The 22,646-nt window shown below is 39.4% G+C and overlaps 1 protein-coding gene across 1 annotated transcript in view; it reads left to right on the forward strand.

Moving 5' to 3' along the window:
* Nucleotides 1–22,646, forward strand: part of kctd16b (potassium channel tetramerization domain containing 16b) — a 78,313-nt gene that overhangs the window by 1,970 nt on the left and 53,697 nt on the right. The window lies entirely within an intron of this gene.

The raw sequence follows: 22,646 nt of genomic DNA on the forward strand, positions 1-22,646 counted from the left end.
AAAATGCTATTGCTATTGATGTAGGAAGCCATGGAAGTTGCTTGATGTCAGCTCTTAAATGGGAACTACGTTTTTTTTTTGGGGGGGGGGGGATTTTGCCCATCATTCCAATTCTTATGTGAAACATGACCACATATTTCCCTCCCTGTGCATTATAAGACCAGAAAACGAGTTAATATGAGTTAGCTAGGTTATTTTTTTTAGCGTCAAAATACACATTTCCCATGACGTCCATTGTTAGCTAACTCATATTAACTCATTTTCTTGCACTAGAGTGCACAGAAAAGGGAAAGAAATATGTGTTCATGTTTCGCATAAGGATTGGGAATGATGGGCAAAATTCCCCAAAAAGTGATGTACAAAGCCATGGAATTTGCTTGATGTCAGCATGTGAGTGTGAATGGTTGTTTGTCTATATGTGCCCTGTGATTGGCTGGTCACCAGTCCAGGGTGTACCCCGCCTCTCGCCCGAGGACAGCTGGGATAAGCTCCAGGACTCCCCGCGACCCTCATGAGAATAAGCGGTAGAAAATGAATGAATGAATGAATGTCACTATGTTGTGTAATACAGGTGTAAAGATGACTATAGGGGTGTTATTTCAGGTCTCGAGAGCTCTAAAATGTTGAAAAAACATATTTAGAAGGTTGTAAACAGGTTTTCTATTTTTTTTTAGCGTCAAAATAGGTATTTCCCATGACGTCCATTGTTAGCTAACTCATATTAACTAATTTTCTTGCACTAGAATGCACAGAAAAGGGAAAGAAATATGTGTTCATGTTTCACACAAGGGTCGTGAATGATGGGCAAAATTCCCCAAAAAGTGCAGTTCCCCTTTAAATTTAACTCATAATCAATAAGCTATCAATATGGTACCAGGCGTTAAAATGGATCAATAAACTTAAGAAACAAGGAATCTCGTCACAATGCACTTAGTTCTTTTCCTTATAGATGGTGATTTTTGTATGAAACTGATGGGCTTACACAATATGGATTACAGTTCAGCCTGTGTTGGGATAATCAATAGAACTACATTGACTTCCATCCTGTGTTGCAGCCATTGAATTTATCCAGGATGAGAACATTTTCCCTTTCTAGCAAATCCTTCTGGCTCTTCTTTCTCTGTTGGCAGGCGTCCACTTTTTAGCAGCCACAGCGAGATCAGGCACAGAACTAAAACAAGTGATGGTGAAGAAGCGGTCGTAACCTTAAGAGACCCTTAAGTCTTAATTAAAGCTGCAAAATAATCCAGAGGAATAATTCATGGCATTCTATAGACCAGGGGTCTGAAACACGCGGCCCGCGGGCCAAATGTGGCCCGCAGGACACTAGTTTGAGGCCCCCGCCTTGATATGAAAGTTTAATGTTAAAATTTATTACGTTTGATTAATGTTCATGTTAAAGGTTAAATAACTGTTAATAGTTATCCTCCCTATCCATGTGGAAGTGGTAAGTTTTTGGCTATTTAAGTTTAAAGGAAATAACTTGAAGGCTACCGTTTAGGTTGCTAGCTCTCTAGTTTGCGAGTTAGCATGTGTCTCAAGACCCTGCAGTTGCGCCATATGTTGTAAATGAAAAAAAGTATAAATGTGACTATAGTCGTGTTTTGTCATGTCTACAGGGCTCTAATAATGCTTTGTTCATTTTAATCTGAAAAAAATAATTTGTCTACCCACCAACTATATGTGGTTTCTTAAGTTTTTATTATTTGCTGTTTTATTATTATTATTATATTTATTTATTACTGATTGATTGATTTTCTTTATTCTTGATTTATTTATTTTTCATCTTATTTTGTGTAGAAAAATAAAAAGTAAGATATTTGAGAAGAGTGGAATGTTTTATCAGAGCTTTTCTTGTAGTTTTTTTAATTTTTTTTGTTTTTAATAAATGTCCTCCTTATATGAAAACTGTTGCTATGTATGCAGTTGATGTTTTGAATAAGCTTTTGCAGGCTTTTTTTATTCCTAAAATCTTCTTTTGACAAGTGGAGAACACCAAATAGGCTTATTTATTCTTTATGTTTGACTGGGCAGCCACACGCTGTTAGTAGCAGGCATTGTGGGCCCCAATTTCCAGCAGTAGCAGCTATGCTAATTCAAAAAAAAATTCCTATTCTGTCCCCGTTTGCAAGTCATTTCGGAATGCAAGCAGAATGAGCGAGCTACTTTTTAGCAGACGTAATGAAGTGCCGCTCCTGTTTCATATTCATAGGAAAAAACGTTTTTTTTTTTTGCAGATCAAAAGGACGAACATCTAACCGGGCGCTTTCATTTTTCGCTGCCCGCTTCTCCAGATGTCTGGCGAGCAAAATAGGTACGGGCATGGAGGGACACAAAGACGCTTTAAAAAGCGGGGCTGATTTCTATTCTGACATATAATATGCTGCGTTTGGATGCAAGACAGGAATAATGCATAACTGGTCACACTCCCAAAAGGGTTTTCTGGAGGACAGAGACCTTTGAGCTGTCCATTACTTCCAACCGTTCTAATGTGCGCTCTGCATTTTTTCATGTCCTCATCTCATTTTTGATGCCTTCTTCTTTGCTTCCTGTCAATCATACGTCTCAAATTCCACTATTCAACACAATAGAAAATGGGGATGGAAATTTTCTATACAAAAAATGCTCCATATGAGACTTCAACTAAGAGCATCCAAAGCGCGGTCCGGGGGCCATTCGCGACACGCTTGTTTTTTATTGTACAAATAAAATTCATTCATTCATTCATTTTCTAGCGCTTTCCTCACGAGGGTCGTGGGGGGTGCTGGAGCCTATCCCAGCTGTCTTCAGGCGAGAGGCGGTGTACACCCTAGACTGGTGGCCAGCCAATCACAGGGCACATATAGACAAACAACCATTCACACTCACATTCATACCTATGGACAATTTGGAGTCGCCAATTAACCAGTGGCTAATCGTCTAAAAATAAAGAATTCATTTCAAGAAATGCTGCAAATGTTTGACAGACAGTATAAATGGCCTGCAAGAAAATATATGTCACAAACGGCAATTCGGCAAGAGTGCAATATTTCCTTTACTATATTATGATTCATTCATTCATTTTCTACCGCTTTTCCTTATGAGGGTCACGGGGGGTGCTGGAGCCTATCCCAGCTGTCTTCGGGCGAGAGGCAGGGTACACCCTGGACTGGTCGCCAGCCAATCACAGGGCACGTATAGACAAACAACCATTCACACTCACATTCATACCTATGGACAATTTGGAGTCGCCAATTAACCAGTGGCTAATAGTCTAAAAATAAAGAATTCATTTCAAGAAATGCTGCAAATGTTTAACAGACAGTATGAATGGCCTGCAAGAAAATATGTCACAAACAGCAATTCGGCAAAAAAGTATTGAAATGAGATATTAAATTGCAATGCAAGAGTCGATCAGTCGTCTTATATTCGAGTCAGTTCACTCGAATTACTTCCAGAGGGCCCCAGTAGTCTATGCAGTTCCTTCCAAAAAGGCATGTTATATTTAATACAGACCCAGTAGCTAAATTAGCACGTATATACTCGATGTGGTACCAAAGCGTGTGATCTCTCGCTGGCCCTGCAATGGCTGACAACATTAGCAGTGGCGGTCCCACGCTGCAGGCCCGTAGGAAGTGATTAGGCAAGGAGCAGACAGGCCATGACAGCTCTGAGGAGAGTCTTGATAGGTACAGCTGCTACCCCTGGCCTCATCTCAGCGGGGGGAGTTTTAACGCTCCACGCCACAACTGTGCATTATTCAGGCTCCCAGAGTAGAACATGGAACATCACTCTTCTTCTTCTTCTTCTTGCTAATGCTACGGCTGCGGTGACTACAGCTTCCTGCGGTTCCCGCTACAAAAAGCATGCAATTATCCTCCGCAGGAATACTACTACTGCTGTTTGTGTCGCTAATCCAAATATTACTTGTATTGTAGCACTTTATCAAGCAATACTTGCTACTTTTAAAGCCAAGCTTTTATGCTCTCAGAGGCCATTTCATTTTCTATAAAGTCCTCTGAGGGCCATTCTGTTTAAAAATTAATGCAATGGTGCAACAAACACTTGGTGGTATATTATAAGTGCTCAATATTGGCTTTCTTACCGATATTAACAATAAAAATCCAATAAAAAAAATACTGTTAACGATACAATCGTCACATTTCTATGTGGCACAAACATCCGTATGAGAATAAAAGTAAAGTGCAAAGTATGGAACTCTAGCATGTAGCATTCATTAAGCACACACTTTTACCATTTAATATCAAACATTACCGATATGCAAGAAATGAAAATGATTATGCAAAAAACAACGCAGCCGAAGTCAAGACAACATTTTCATAAGATTTCAACAACAATTTTTTCCAATTTATTATGAAATAATTTAAAAGCGGAAGTGTAGAAAAACACGCATTTCTATAGTGGAGTTCATGATGCAAAGCAAAGCCATCAAACAATTGATTATTTTTCGACATAACTAGCATGCAACAAGTGAACTGATAACTTTTCTTCAAGATATTAGGCATCTTATACTATATAATTTTAGTGACATATATTGTCAATAGGGCGGCACGGCAGACGAGTGGTTAGCACGCAGACGTCACAGCTAGGAGACCAGGGTTAAATTCCACCCTCGGCCATCACTGTGTTATGAAATTATGATACCATATCATGATATAGTAAGCAAATATTGCACTTTTTTGCAGAATTGCCGTTTGTGACGCATATTTTATTGCAGGCCATTCATACTGTCTGTCAAACATTTGCAGCATTTCTTGAAATGAATTCTTTATTTTTAGACTATTAGCCACTGGTTAATTGGCGACTCCAAATTGTCCATAGGTATGAATGTGAGTGTGAATGGTTGTTTGTCTATATGTGCCCTGTGATTGGCTGGCCACCAGTCCAGGGTGTACCCCACCTCTCGCCCGAAGACAGCTGGGATAGGCTCCAGCACCCCCGCGACCCTCGTGAGGAAAAAGCGGTAGAAAATGAATGAATGAATATTGTCAATATTGATAATAAAGTTGCCATTTCTTGCCAATGTTCCAAATAAAATATATAATTTTGCCACAGATTCCAAAGAATAGCAGAGCATTCTGTTTAATAGATGATCTTTGACGGTTAATGTTTTTTGCAGTTAAAAAATAGTATAAGGTTCCTGTTGTTCTTGTAGTTGGTCTGAAGGATAACAGAGTTTCTGTCATAGAGGATCTTTGACTAGTGTACACATATTGCATCTGTTTTATGTATGACTATTTATGACTATATTAGGGCTTACTATGAAGGTACACCCTGTCTACAGTAAACCTCGGATATATCGGACTCGGATATATCGGAAATTCGCTCACAACAGACAGATAAAAAAGAACCGATTTTTCTGTAATGCATTTCCAATAAAAATTCATTGCATATATCGGATTTTTTAGAACGGATTTCGCCTATTTCGGACAAAATCTCCAGTCCCGTTCCAATGCATTTCCATTAAATTTCCCTCGCATATATCGGATGGCCGCATTGTGGTGCTCCGATTCGCCGAATCGTGACAGGCCGCTATACGACGTCATTTGCAGCGTTGCCTGCGCGTCCAGGTACATTGGAAACATAGTCAAGGAAGTGCCTTTTTATAACGGATAAAATCCGATTTATGCATATACCGGATATAAATCTGATATATGCGTAAAACGGACATTTTCCGGTATACGCAAATAACGGATTTCGCTTACATCGGACAAAACCAGTGGGAACAATTGAATCCGATATATCCGAGGTTTACTGTAGTATTATCTTCCACTGGTGTTTCCACTGATTTCAGCATGCAAGGTCACATCAGTTTCACGTGAAGGAACAACTGCAAGAAAGTCAGCCATAAAAGAAAAAAAAAATGACAGAAGCCAACTAGGTCATAAGGAAAGAAGATTGTTTTTTCCTTGCCTCCTCTTGACCTTCTCCCCCAGGAAGCTTAGTGTAGCTAGGTAGTGTAGATTCCCATAATCCCCCGGGGCCCCTGGAGGATACAGCAGCAATGTGCAGGGAGGAGAAAAGGTGGGGTAGGTCGTGAAGCTACCCGTGAGTCAACAACAAGCCCCCCCCTTTAAGCCCTTGGCGACTCGCTCCTGTGCTCGCCGTCCATCAGCCCGTTTCGTGGTAATCTTTGACTCTTGACTGTGTATTCTTCCTGAGGTGGTCGCAGGCTCCATGTCGCCCATGTGTTAAGCAGCGGTGCTATAATGGTTGCAGATCATATTACCGGTCCAGAAACTATCCATGTCATATAGCACCATGGACAACCATACCATACCATACCCGCAACTATTTTCCACCACAACAAAAACTGACCAAAATCCGCCTCACGGGACTAATTTAGCAATTTAGTTCTCACAGCCATACTAGTTGAGAACCACTGTTCTGTATAACAAGTTAACTCTGTTGTTTTTTAGTCAAAGATCCTCTATACCAGTGATTTTCAACCACTGTGCCGCGGCACACTAGTGTACCTTGAGAAACCGTCAGGTGTATCACTTTTTATAATTAACATTTATTAATCATCATTTGCAAATATTATGTCAATAGCCATGAATATATGGACCCAAATATTCCAATTGCATTTGGTTTACTTGCTCAAATGGAAAGAATTGAACAGGGATGGAATATTCCTTTAACCAATCCGATTGAGGTATCTTGTACCCGCTCAAACGGAAAGTTGTCAGGGTGCGTTCTTCTTCGTGGTGTTTTTCTTCTTCTGTTGTTTATTGGCGGTTGGCAAGCAGCTTTCGTGTGCATTAGCGCCATCTGTGGAACAGAATCTAAACCCTTCTATACTTTATTTATATAAGTGCAGTTTTATTAAAAAAGAAAATATATATCTATATAAAACATGTCCCGAGTTTAATTATAAAATATTAGCAATATTGAATTTAATCTTTTCCTGTTTAAATTGATCCCGAGTGCGTTCTTTCATCGCATGCTCAGATATGACGTAACACGCAGATCCAGACGTTCTTCACTTTTAAAAATGGAGGCCAGCAATCGGCACTGGACTAAGCAAAGTTTGTTTTTGATTCAAATTAAAATTTCAAGACTGGACAGACGAAAAACTGGCAATACGGAGTTATTCCAACAAGTGAAAGAAAAACTTCGGAAAAAAGTCGGTATCACGTGATGTTGATGTTTACGTTTTACCGCGCATGACCCATTGACTATTCTGGTTGATTTTCACGGCGCATGTAGACAAGAGATTGGAATATTCCTTTCCATGGATACCATTGTTTCCCGAAAGGTCATTCGGAAAGAGAAAAAGTGGTGATGTAAAAACGTGGCTACTGTGGAGTGTCTGTGGTGTAAAGACTGGCAGAGCAATGTAATATTGGTCCGTGTGGCAACACCTAGCTTGTTCCTCCGATAGACTTATTGATGCACGTGTGAGGTCGTGGTGACATTTTGGAACATTTTTGGTTAGTGGTGTGCCACAACATTTTTCCAATGTAAAAAACATGCCATGGCTCAAAAAAGGTTGAAAATCACTGCTCTATACAACAGGAATGATGTGGCATTTTTAGGAATCTGATAAGAGTCCTGTGCTACTAATATAAGCATCCTCGTTTAGCTTGTCAGCCAATCTATAGAAACCCAATCCCACGGGTCTTTTCAATGCAAGCGCGTGTTGAAAACTTTAAAGAGAAACTTTTAGCCTGACGCTAGCGTGACTGATGAAACAGCTGGTCAGTCCTCAGACCATTAGTACTCCTACTTGAAGAAGAAACTTCCCTCCCCTGGTTTGATCGTGTCTGAAATCACTCTCGTTTCCTCATTAGAACCCCACCATTGTCACTCACGCAGCTTGAAGCAGCATATGGCCGTACGGCTCCTAATTTCATTCCACGGTGGGTTATGGCTTCCCGGTGCATGAGCATATCAGCGGCGTTTCATTTGCCGAGCACCAATGAAGTCTTTATGTCCCTTAACAAACCAAGGGGCACTAATGTGGCAACTCCAGAGGAAATTAACACCAGGGGAAATTATCTCCAAAGGAAATGACTGGAAAAAGTCATCTTTGATGGCTCATGGAAATATATAATGGCTTTTTTCTTATTAGGGGCCACCAGGAATGGCTTTTCATCTATTTGTTTTCGGCCCGACAACGTTATCCTGGCACATTAATGTACTTTTTTAAATTTTTTATTTTTTAAAGTTGACTTTTTAAAACATTTGATTATCATTTCATTCGTCGCCTAGTTGGGGGAAGCCCTCTGTAAATGTTTTGAACTCCTGTTTCAGTGCCTTAGCTGCCTAGCTTATTTACAGAGCAAGTTAGTCTGAATCAACAGTGCCTCGGTTAGCATGTTGGCCACACAGTCAGGAGAACTGGGTTCGATTCTCCGCTTGGGAATCTCTGTGTGGAGTTTGCATGTTCTCCCCGTGCATGCGTGGGTTTTCTCCGGGTACTCCGGTTTCCTCCCACATTCCAAAAACATGCTAGGTTAATTAGCGACTCCAAATTGTCCATAGGTATGAATGTGAGTGTGAATGGTTGTTTGTCTATATGTGCCCTGTGATTGGCTGGCCACCAGTCCAGAGTGTACAAAAAGTTGGGATAGGCTCCAGCATAGCCGTAACCCTAGTAAGGATTAGCGGCATAAGAAAGGGATGAAAATTTACATACAGTATATCTTACAATGGGCTGGAGTGGTTAGCACGCAGCCCACACAGCTTGGAGACCCAAGTTCAATTCCACCCTCGGCCATCTCTGTGTGGAGTTTGCATGTTCTCCCTGGGTTTTCTCTGGGTACTCCGGTTTCCTCCCAGATTTCAAAAAACATGCTAGGTTAATTAGCGACTCCAAATTGTCCATAGGTATGAATGTGAGTGTGAATGGTTGTTTGTCTATATGTGCCCTGTGATTGGCTGGCCACCAGTCCAGGGTGTACCCCGCCTCTCGCCCCCCAAAGACAGCTGGGATAGGCTCCAGCATACCCTCGGCCCTAGTGAGGATAAGCGGCATAGAAAATGGATTGCATGTTTCAGAGTGGTCTTTTATTGTTGCCAGTTTCTCCCCTTCATATTTCCTGTTGTGTTTTGGTTTTCATTGATATATTTCGCATTCATAGAGTGATTAGAGGTATTAGAGGTCATTTATAATGTCAAATATTCCAAAAAATAGTCATGTTATGATGTTATGATGTATGTGGTATTTCTAATGCACATTTAATGCATCTTCGTGAAATGTACACTTTTGTTAAGCATTTTTAGTGACTGCTCTGCACACTTATGGTGCACCGTCCTTTGCATGATGCTGGACTTTGAGCACCATTGCACTCTGTCCATGGTTGATATGGATGAACACAAACACTGCCTGACGCTTCTTCTTCGGTGGTGTTATAGAGCATTTTTGGGCTGGTCAATCACCGAATTTAGGAGAATCAAAGATTCCAGGTCGATCGGAATGTTAGCCCCGGTTCTCAATAATGCCTGATGTCAAACCGTGCTGATAAGAATCAAAGATTTCAGGTGGATCGGAATGTTAGTCTCGGTTCTCAATAATGCCTGATGTCAAACCGTGCTGATAATGTTTTTGGTAATGGAAATGGTTTTATTTCATTTGAACATGCATCAGATTACAATTGAGTGATCACATAATCAGTTCACAGTTCCACAGTTTTTTGCAAAGCGTTGAGATTTCACATTTAGTTCGGCGTGAAAAATGGAACGTAGGTGTCTGCTGTGAAACTCAAATGTTTTTTTTTTTGACTGTGGAGCAAAAGCTTCTACAGTCAATCCGGTCTTCAAACCTGTGCTGCGAGGTGAAGTTCATACAGTATATTATCATAAATTACGTAGCGGGGGATCTACAGTATGTGCAGCACAAGTGGAATAAAGGCTTTTACGGGGTATGGTAAAAGCAAAATTAGCATTTTTTTCGACACTTTTAACAGAAGCATAAAAAATGTTTAATGATTTAGATTTAAAGAATTTGCAGCAAGCGACTGTCTTCTGTCACCCACCGAAACAACGATTTGTCGACGGTGCTCCTTTATCGTCCCATCTCAAGCGCTATTTACTATTCGCGGGGTAATGAATTATTGAGTGCCGCTCACAGAGGACTGTGCTGTCGAGATGTTGGCATTGCAGAGGGCGTTGCTGCTTGTTTGCAAACATAATGGACTGCTGTGTGCATACGGTCTGTATAATAAGAAGCTTTACACTAGTACAGTACTTTATGAGCTGACTAAAAGGGTTTAAATACCCTCACTCATTCATTTCATTCATTCATTATGAAGACTGTATGAAGGTTTTTGTCCAAGCAGGTATGTAAAGTGTCAAGTGTAAATTGGTTGGATAGCTCAGTGGGTAAAGACAAGAAGGCTGGGGTCCAAATGCCAGTCAACTTGATAGTAATATTTATATATATTGTTATTATCATTTAACAACACTGGCCCTAAAGGAAAATTCTGATCTTTGGAGAATTACAATTAATTATTGAGGACCTCTGAATTCCCACTATTATTCTTTGTTACACCACATTGCGCAACACCGATGATCATGCTACAGCAGGGGTCTCAAACTGAAAATTATTTTTTTCAGATTAAAATTAACCAAGCATTATTAGAACCCTGTAGACATGACAAAACACGACTATAGTCACATTTATACTTTTTTTTTCATTTACAACATATTGCGCAACTGCAGGGTCTTGAGACACATGCTAACTCGCAAACTAGAGAGCTAGCGACCTAAACGGTAGCCTTCAAGTTATTTCCTTTAAACTTAAATAGCCACTTAAATACCACTTCCACACGGATAGGGAGGATAACTATTAACAGTTATTTAATCTTTAACATGAACATTAATCAAACATAATAATTTTTTCTGGGTACATGATACCATGCTAACATGCTAGGTTAATCAGCGACTCCAAATTGTCCATAGGTATGAATGTGAGTGTGAATGGTTGTTTGTCTATATGTGCCCTGTGATTGGCTGGCAACCAGTCCAGGGTGTTACCCCGCCTCTCGCCTGAAGACAGCTGGGATAGGCTCCAGCAATAATAATTATGTGTATGAATAATTATGTGCTAGGCTGCACGGCGAGCGAGTGGTTAACGTGCAGGCCTCACAGCTAGGAGACCAGAGTTCAATTCCAATGTTGTTTTTCTATATGTGCCCTGTGATTGGCCGGCATAGAAAATGAATGAATGAATGTCTAATACATGTATAAAGGTGATGACAGTGTTTTTGACAGTTTTGATTTCATGTCTAGAGTCCTCTAATAATGTTAAAAAAAACGTAAAATAGATGGCATATCTCACGGAATAATACAAATGCTAATAATGGATTATATTTTATTTAGCACTTTTCAATGTCCACTAAGTGTTTCTCAGGGAAGTCATTATTCATTCACTTCTCATACTGGCGGTGGTAATCTATAAACTATAGCTACAGCTGCTCTGGGGTAGACTGACGGAAGCGTAGCTGGGTGAAAAGGTGGGTGAAGTGTCTTGCCCAAGGGCAGAATAACAGTGACTGGGTTGAGGGAGTGAGGATCAAACCGCCAACCTTACGGTTTCTGGACGACCTCCTCCAGTGCCACCCGTCATACATACATATAACTTAACATTGACAAATTGGACAGGAGGAATACTACTAAAGTTGCTAACATTATAGTCATATATATACATACATATATATACATACACATATATATATATATATATATATATATATATATATATATATATATATATATATATATATATATACATACATACATATATATATATATATACACACATACATACATATATATATATATATACATACATATATATATATATACACACACACACATATATATACATACATATATATAAATAAATACATATATATATACATACATATATATAAATAAATACATATATATATATATATATATACATACATATATATATACACATACATACATATTTACATACATATACAAACATACATATACATACATATTTACACACATATATACATACATATATATACATATACATATATATATACATGCATATACATATATATACATGCATATACATATATATACATGCATATACATATATATATACACACATATATACATACATATACATATATACACATACATATATATACACACATATATACATACATACATATACATACATACATATATACATACATACATATACATACATACATATATATATACATACATACATATATATACATACATATATAAACATACATATATATACACATACATACATACATACATATATATACATACATATATATATAGAGAGAGAGACATATAATCATGCTATGTTAGCCTATTCCATGAAGCAAAACAAAGCAAACTTACCGCACCCATGTTGGATAGATGAGTTCCAGGCTTTATTTTTAAGATGCGTAGTGAAGCCTGTCTTGTGTGGCAGTGGATGTCATAACTGCTGAAGCCTATTCATCATGATAACTTCACCGCAGCCGTGTCAAAGCGCATTACACCTACAATGGAGCAAAGGTGAAAGGTGGATGTCCTTTAAGGTACATTACTCTCCGCCGCCTTCCTATGTCATCATCCTGTCCCGCTTGATTTAGTGCACAACCTGACAACATCAAGAAGAGCTGTCACCAAAGACGGCATAATGTGCATGCCTGTCAATCCTCCCCCCCCAGGAGGCTGCGGGCACTTGTAAATCATTTTTTTCAACTCATTATCAACTATCTTGGAATTATTATGAAACTATTTTAATGCAAAAAAAGTCACAGCTTGGAAAACGTTGGACATTAGTCTTATTGAATGGTTTTAGCCACGTTCTAATTCATCCTTTTTAGAACCTTTAAGCAGAAAATAGCTGATTATTGCGTTTGTAGTTTTTATGCTGTTGTAACTGCCATTTGTTTTTCTTCTGCCCCCTATGGCAGGGTTTTTCAACCTTTTTTGAGCCACGGCACGTTTTTTTTACATTGGAAAAATCTTGTGGCACACTACTAACCAAAAATGTTCCAAAATGTCACCACGACCTCACACGTGCATCAATAAGTCTATCGGAGGAACAAGGTAGGTGTTGCCACACGGACCAATATTACATTGCTCTGCCAGTCTTTACACCACAGACACTCCACAGTAGCCACGTTTTTACATCACCACTTTTTCTCTTTCCGAATGACCTTTCGGGAAACAATGGTATCCATGGAAAGGAATATTCCAATCTCTTGTCTACATGCGCCGTGAAAATCAAACAGAATAGTCAATGGGTCATGTGCGGTAAAACGTAAACATCAACAACACGTGATACCGGCGTCTTCGAGTTTTTCTTTCACTTGTTGGAATAACTCCGTGTTGCCAGTTTTTCGTCTGTCCAGTCTTGAAATTTAGTTTGAATGAAAAACAAACTTTGCTTAGTCCAGTGCCGATTGCTGGCCTCCATTTTTAAAAGTGAAGAACGTCTGGATCTGCGTGTTACGTCATATCTGAGCATGCGCTGAAAGAACGCACCCGGGATCAATTTAAACAGGAAAAGATCAAATTAAATCTTGCTAATATTTTATAATTAAACTCAGGACATGTTTTATATAGATATATATTTTCTTTTTTAATAAAACTGCACTTGTGAATAAAGTATAGAAGGGTTTAGATTCTGTTTCACAGATGGCGCTAATGCACACGAAAGCTGCTTGCCAACCGCCAATAAACAACAGAAGAAGAAAAACACCACGAAGAAGAACGCACCCTGACAAATTTTTGAATTGGATTGGTTAAAGGAATATTCCATCCCTGTTCAATTCTTTACGTTTGAGCAAATAAACCAAATGCAATTAGAATATTTGGGTCCATATATTCATGGCTATTGACATAATATTTGCAAATGATGATTAATCAATGTTAACTATAAAAAGTGATATTGGATAATTCCTCACGGCACACCTGACGGTTTCTCAAGGTACACTAGTGTGCCGCGGCACAGTGGTTGAAAATCACTGCCCTGTGGGACCCATCCATCCATCCATCCGTTTTCTATGCCGCTTATCCTCACCAGAGGTCAAAATGCTTTGGAACAGAGCACATACATATATGCTAAGAGTTGTATAATCATTACCTAAATAGCTCATGAATTAAGGGCAATTTTTTTACCCATAATTCTCACCCATTCCTTCCCATACATGATGACGGCCATGTTTTTCAACCAATTTTCCTCAAACTTTGGCTAGCTGTGTACCAAATTTGGTGATGATTCTGCTTTTTTTTTTGACAAATGAGACTAATAGAATAAGAATAATAGAAGAGTTAGCTCACGCAAACATAAATACAGTTGCATGAAAGTTACAGATTATTCATAGGGTTTAGATTAGCTTTCATTTAGTTTTAATTATAGTAGTACAATTAACATACAGGTAATTATTTTCTCATTTAGCTAAATAAATAACTAACATTGAATTTTTACCTCCAAAACAATGTCAATCAAAACTCAAACGTGATGATGAGACTTCCATCCACTTCCAAAAATGTCTCCCAATGTTTGCATTTATATCGCATGAGCCGGGGGGTGCCGCCTGAAGGTGGTTTGTCGTGTGCCTCTCGATGTGCCCCTGAGCAAACAACAACAGCCCATAATTATGCCGATGAAGCACGGCTCGGTTGATGCGACGGTCCTGCTGAACTCCCCCGAGGTGACTGGAGGACTCAAAACAAGAGGAGGAACATTAGAATTAATTTCCTGGATAAATGGCGGCTGTTTTTTTTTTTTTTTTGGATTGTGGAGGGATAACAGCCTTGGTGTTCCTCAGAGAGGATTCACACACACCCAAGAATAAACCATGTATAATTAAAACACAAGCAGGTTTCACTTACTAAGAGTGCAATGACACTTCTAGTTAGCACTTTGTCATGCTTTGCATGAACACCGTACATCGCCATACAACTTCTATACCAGGGGTCTCAAACATGCGGCCCAAATGTGGCCCGCAGGACACTAGTTTGCTGTATGCTATCATGTACCCAGAAAAAATTATTACGTTTGATTAATGTTCATGTTAAAGGTTAAATAACTGTTAATAGTTATCCTCCCTATCCGTGTGGAAGTGGTAAGTTTTTGGCTATTTAAGTTTAAAGGAAATAACTTGAAGGCTACCGTTTAGGTCGCTAGCTCTATAGTTTAAAATTCCACTGCTCTCAAATATCTTTTTATATTTCTACACAAAATAAGATCAGGAATAAAGAAAATCAATCAATCAGTAATAAATAAATATAATAATAATAAAACGGCAAATAATTAAAAATTAAGAAACCACATATAGTTGGTGGGTAGACAAATTATATTTTTCAGATTAAAATGAACAAAGCATTATTAGAGCCCTGTAGACATGACAAAACACGACTATAGTCACATTTATACTCTTTTTTTATTTACAACATATTGCGCAACTGCAGGGTCTTGAGACACATGCTAACTCGCAAACTAGAGAGCTAGCGACCTAAACGGTAGCCTTCAAGTTATTTCCTTTAAAGTTAAATAGCCACTTAAATACCACTTCCACACGGATAGGGAGGATAACTATTAACAGTTATTTAACCTTTAACATGAACATTAATCAAACGTAATAATTTTTTCTGGGTACATGATACCATACAGCATCCATATCAAACTTGCGCGGGCCGCACTAATATCAAACATGTGGCCAGGGGCCAAATGTGGCCCGCAGGACACTAGTTTGAGGCCCCGGCTCTAAATAACCAGCATCCAGGCTAGATTTTGAACAATATACATCCAAAACACTAATGAGACATGATTCAAAATGGCAGAAAAATAGTCCAAACAATATTAGAAAGCTGCTAGCAACAGAGAAAGACTGCACACAGCAACACAACTCATCACAAAAGCTTGCACATAAATAAAAGGGCAGTTAAAGCAGAAGCCAACTGCAATACTTGTTGTGAAAATGCTGAAATGACGGGATGTTAAACACTTTCATGCCATCTCAGTTTTTCCTCTAATAAAAAAAAAAAAAAAACTTTCCGAGGTGAAAAGCATCCAGGTGCTGTGCCACTCAGCTTTGTACATCCCGTGTGCTTAATGGAGCTCACCGTAAGGCTCAGTCAGGTCGAGGCGATTGTCCACTTTATGGCCCGTGAGCCGCATCTCCGCTCTTTGCTGAGCCAGCACTTCTATAAGCTAGCTAGTTTGCCGCCAGCATAAAAAGCAAAACTCTCGATTTAACAGGCAAATGAACAGTCAAGGTCGGTGACGATTTCTGGGGCTTGGAGAAAAAAAAAAAAAAAGGTGACGTGAAGTTCCTGCTGTACAGTTTTGCAGTAATTGTTAGAGGTAGTTGAAACTGCTGACATGAGAACTTTGGTAGATTCTATATCTCTCTATGCTCTGTAAAATGTTGCTGAATTGAGCTGAAAACTGCATTTCCCATGATGCTTTGAGCAGCTTCAGGAAGTAGTGATGCGTATGAGTGAAGTGCCAGCTAATATCATGTTTTGAAGAATTACACAGCGATTTCTGACTTAAGAATTTGCTTTGCAGGCTACTATTTAACGTGCATGGATGTTAAATAGTAGAGAAGTACTTGTTTTAATGGTAAACAAAACACAAGATTTTATATTTACAATGTTTTACAACACTGCCGACTAGTGGCCAACATAAGTAACGGAGTGGGGGAAGAGAAGGAGAAGGAGCAATTAATGACACGCGAAAAAGTATTATGATTATAAAAATGAAAAACACATACCTGGATGGACAAAAGAATGAAAATAAAGTTCTTTTTCCTCCACTTCTGCACCCTACACAGACGGGACATAAATTAGTCATTAGTAATTGTAACAAAAACCACTACGGGCCTAATGTAACGAAGAATTGTAAATAAAAAGAAGCCATTTTTTACTAAAACCAACGATCAAAATAACATAAAACCACTTGAAATTACAAATATATCGACATAAAAAACAATATACACAACACAGATGACCAAATCTTAAACTAAACGACACATTTTATCTGCAGTTCTTTAACTGAACTTACCCCCGTCGATGCCAACCATGTTGTGTGGCAAAGACAGGAAGTGCTACCAAAGCTGGGGCCAACTACGGAAGTCCGTGAGGAGCAAGAAGTGAAAGGATAAAATAAACACACATACAGAGAAAGCAATGAAAATAGAGTAAACAAGATAAGAAAAATAAATAACTCATTGAGATAAAATTCATACTACAACTACATAATAATAAATTCACGCATTTAGAAAATAAATAATAAAGTGCATTTTTAACAGCCAATAGTTTTGACTTTAGATATAAAATTCGAAAGAATAAGTGCAAAATGTGCACACTAAAGTTCTTCCAAAGCTATTCTTAGAGCTTCACATGAAACACTTTGCATTAAAACCAATTTAAAGTCATAGTCATGTGATCAGGATGCCAGTGGGACGTCCGCTCCGGAGATATTCCGGGCACATCCAACTGATTTGAAACCCAAGGTCCACCTGGGAGCCTCCTAAAGGGATTACAAATCCCATCCTGGAAAAATGTTTCCTGATTCCCCAGGGAAGCTTCGGAGGCCATGGGAGTGGAAACGACCGTCCGACTGCATAATTTGCTTCTGCTGCATTTTCTGCATCAGGCATTTATGTGTGCATGAGAGAATTCTCCAGTACCCAAAATGCATTGCTTCTGCTATGTCAAGGGCTAAAGGACGCTTTCAAGGCCACGGTTCAAGTTGGAGCAGCTTTTTTTTTACAGACGCGACAACGTAGTGTGGTAGCGCTCTTCCAGAACAATAGCTAATCAAAGAAGATTAGATTGTTTTGCAGAGTACACTGCCTTTGGGGGACGACAAAACTGCTTTGAGATAATGAAGAGGAAGAAGAAAGACCATCATATGGGGAGAAGTACGGAGATAAAGATGGAAATTAACATCACAATGTGAAGAGAGACAAACTCTTGAAATTAACGTTGCTATATACCCTTCTAGTCGTTATTGTTTCCCACTCTAGGGTACCTATTGGTGCTTTCCCATCCGGTTTCTAGCAGCTAGTCAGCTAGCGATACTGTATTGGCTACGTAAACCACTCTTGTTGCCGCCATCATTGCAGTGTTTCAGGATACATGTTAATGTTAGTGTCGCTACCAACAGTAAAATATAGTGGAGGTAGTGTGATGGTCTGGTGCTGATTTGCCGTTTCAGGACCTGGGAGACTTGCTGTGATAAAAGCAACCATTCATTCATTTTCTCAGGGATGCTGGAGCCTATCCCAGCTGTCTTCGGGTAAGAGGCGGGGTACACCCTGGACTGGTCGCCAGCCAATCACAGGGCACATATAGACAAACAACCATTCACACTCACATTCATACCTATGGACAATTTGGAGCCAAATAATGTCAACCCATCGAAAATCTCAAGAGGTCAACGGTCTGACACACTGTCATCTTTCAAAGAACACATTACTCACAGCACTAAATTCATCACACAGCAACTTAACACTCAAATGATTAATTTGTTCATTCATTCATTCATTTTCTACCGCTTATCCTCACAAGGGTCACAGGAGGGTGCTGGAGCCTATCCCAGCTGTCTTCGGGCGAGAGGCGGGGCACTCCCTGGACCGGTCGCCAGCCAATCACTTGGCACATATAGGCAAACAACCATTCACACTCACATTCATACCTATGGACAATTTGGAGTCGCTAATTAACCTAGCATGTTTTTGGAATGTGGGAGGAAACCGGAGTACCCGGAGAAAACCCACGCATGCACGGGGAGAACATGCAAACTCCACACAGAGATGGCCGAAGGTGGAATTGAACCCTGGTCCTCCTAGCTGTGAGGTCTGCGCGCTAACCACTCATACACCGTGCTGCCATTCATTTTCTACCGCTTATCCTCACGAGGGTCACAGGAGGGTGCTGGAGCCTATCCCAGCTGTCTTCGGGCGAGAGGCGGGGTACACCCTGGACTGGTTGCCAGCCAATCACAGGGCACATATAGACAAACAACCATTCACACTCACATTCATACCTATGGACAATTTGGAGTCGCTAATTAACCTAGCATGTTTTTGGAATGTGGGAGGAAACCGGAGTACCCGGAGAAAACCCACGCATGCACGGGGAGAACATGCAAACTCCACACAGAGATGGCCGAGAGTGGAATCGAACCCTAACCACCCTAACCGCTAACCACTCGACGGCCGGTGCACCCATGAATTCTGCTGTCTAACAAAAATCTCTTGGTGACTTCGAGTTGAAACCAACTTGGGTTCTGCATCAGGACAAAGATCCACAACACACCAGTAAGTCCACTTCTGATTGGCTGAAGAAAAAAGTGGCCTTGTCAAAATCCTAGCCTGAAGCCTATTGAGATGAATAACCTTATAAAGGCGGTTTATGCTCAAATAGACCAATGTGGCTGAATGACAACAATTCTGCAAAGATGAGTGGGCCAATCCTGAGACTCAATGCAACATTTAAGTGGGGCAAACATGCAAAAAAAAAAAAAAAAACAGGAAGGGCTGCAAACATGTTTTCACACCACTGCATATAGCTGGAATAAAAACATTTTTCAACCTAATTTTTCTCTCATTTGACTCCCAGGCAGTGGCGTCTAATGAGGCAGCCAGACACACTTAAATACGGCTCACATCCTTCCTGCACTCTTTATTTACAGTTGTCTAAGCGAACCATACGTACACCGAGTTAGGCTACATATTTATTTGATGTATGTTTAATAGAAGAAAGCTTTCTTTGCTGTGCGGCTAACTCTTGCTCCCATTGCTCATACCTGTGGAAAAAAGTGAAAATGGCTAATGTGCTGACAGTGTAGCATGAGTACAAGATCTCTGACATCCACAGCAAGTCACGAGGGAAGGGAAAAAGGACTAAAAGACACATGCAACCAAAAAGGAGAAAGAACCACAGAGATAAAGACGAAACACTGAAAGGAAATAATAACAAGAGAGAGGGCAGAATCACAGCAGCTCTTGCCGCAGGAGGAAAAAAGGCAAATGGGCAGATACAGAAGAGGAAGGGCAGAAATAGACAAGAGGCCCGGAGCAGTGAAAATAGCACAGTCCACTCCACTTGTTGTAGAGGAACACAAAGGGAAAGCGGAGAGTGCTCCTGTATGAATGAGAGTTAATAAGTGGTAAGGCTAAAGGCTATGACAATGCCACGCAGGAGGGACATGGAAATAAAAGGCAATAGCCGTAAATTTGGGAGGGCAGCCTCGTTTAAAAAAAAAAAAAAAAAATCAGGCTTTGCTACACATCTTAAAATAAAGCCCGGCTAATGAAAGCGATACCACCTAAACGACGATTGTTGGCACTCCATTTGAAACCACAAAACCATTCCTGTTCTCAGTCTACAGCTGTCCTATCAAGTCTGACTGGTGTGTGTCTCACCTAGTCTTTGAGCAGGAACTGATGAAGCCTTGAACCTGAAGAGTCTAGTTGCTATAAATTCAATACCCTGAGAATACAGGGTCAGGCAAAATGTACGTTAAATAAAAGGCAAATAAAGTAAAGAAACAAAAAAGTGCTTTTATTTTCGAAAAGTACATGTTCCGTATTTTCCGTACTATAACTTGCACTTTTTTCCCTAGGTTGGCTGTTCCTGCGACTTATACTCCAGAGCGACTTATAAATGAAAAAAGTGTTTATGTTACATAAATAAAAGCACTTTTGTGTTTATTTTTTGTGTAGCTGAATAACCATTGTGTTAGCATATCTTACACCTATTCAGTCTGTTCTCGATTTTTTTTATTAATGTTAGAACTTGCCTTCCACAAGGACGTAACGTCTGTTTTGGTCAAGTAGTTTGTAAAATAAATTACCAGCAAAAAAATGCGACTTATACTCCAGTGCGACTTATGTATGATTTTTTCGACCTAATTATGCATTTTTGGCCTTGTGCGATTTATACTCCGGAGCGACTTATAGTCCAGAAAATACGGTAATCAACTGAAAAAAGAATCATTACCGTCCAAATACCGTATTTTCCGGACTATAAGTCGCACTTTTTTTTCCTAGGTTGGCTGTTCCTGCCACTTATACTCCAGAGCGACTTATAAATGAAAAAAGTGTTTATGTTACATAAACACTGGACACCTTTTGTTTATTTTGTTTTTGTTGTTTGTTTGTCGACCTAATTATGCATTTTTGGCCTTGTGAGACTTATACTCCGCAGCGACTTATAGGCCGGAAAATAAGGTAATTCCATTTTTTTCATATAATGCCATTTTTCTTTACAATGCCATTGTTTTTTATTTCTGCCATGAATCGGACTGGTGAGCATCATCACACTTTCATTGTGGAAACGTTTAGCAAAACAAACGAATCTGTAACTTCAACACAACGAGCGTTCCGTTTGCACTTCAATCTTGGTAGACATGATCCAGTACCATACACTCGAAACACCATCTTGTTATGGGTTACCAACTTCAGACCTACTGGATCTGCATTGAAACGAAAAACATTTTTTAAAATATAATAAAACAGAATGCCGTTATATGTACTTTTCGTAAATTCTTTACTTTATTTGCCTTTTATTTAACTTACAAATGTGTCAGATGATTTTGCCTGTGATGAATAGAATATCCACAGGCCTGGAAGATAATTCAAACCATAAGCAATGAAATGGGCAAACATTGAAGATGGGTCTGTCACAATAACAAATATTTTTCTTACAAATTATTGCCGAGAAACAAAATCACAGAGTGAACCCTCTTGTCATCCATTCTGTTTTGTGGAGAGAAAGTAAAATAGGAAAATAAACCACACGTCAATATATTGAGGCTGGCAAAATTAGCAAATTTGTTTGTATTAATAGTGCAATTAATTGATGTATTGATTATAATGACGTCATGAAACTACAAACACCGTTTACCACTATCATTAAAGTACTGTATCTTTCCTTTTCATTTACTCCTCTCCAGCAGAATTAGAATAGATGTGTACATGTTGACATTTACGGCAACCATCAAAGTCTCCTTTTTACTTTGATGCATATTATTTCATTTGCATATGTCTTTTTCTAACGAGCGTCTCGATCCCAGGATTTAAGGGGTTAAACAAGAATGGCGGGAAAAAAAACGACATCATTCAAAGGCTCCTTCCTTGAAAATGTTCTCGTCTCCCTGCCTGCATGGGCTGAGTGTCAATCCTGTACAATACTCTTTGTGTTAAGCAACAACAGCGCTTTGCATTGCCTCTTTACAACAACACAATACGCTGGGATCCCTGTCTAATATTGATAACAATGACCATTGTACTCAATAGCAAGCATCTTATCAGCAGCACTAAGCAGTACAAATGGGCAAACCACATTAATATAATCCGCAATAATCTCCCACAGCAGCAACACCATTGTTGTGTTAAACTGTGTCAGAAACTTGTGATGTAACAATCTATCGCCAACCCGTCGATCGCAAATCGACACGGCGATTTTTGGGACTTTGCGGCGAGATCCCGAAAGTACTGTAGAAATCCTCCCCCTGAGGACTCTAAGTGGGTTTCGAATAGAGGATAAGGGAATCTTAAAGAACCAAATTATAGAATGAGAACCAGATTATTTATTCCTGACAACAATACCTAATACAGACGTCCAGGCTTATCTGCAGTCCCTGTATGCCTACAAGTAAGCAGGTCTTATTA

The sequence above is a fragment of the Doryrhamphus excisus genome, chromosome 11 (genome assembly GCF_030265055.1).
Source record: "Doryrhamphus excisus isolate RoL2022-K1 chromosome 11, RoL_Dexc_1.0, whole genome shotgun sequence".
NCBI lineage: Eukaryota > Metazoa > Chordata > Actinopteri > Syngnathiformes > Syngnathidae > Doryrhamphus > Doryrhamphus excisus.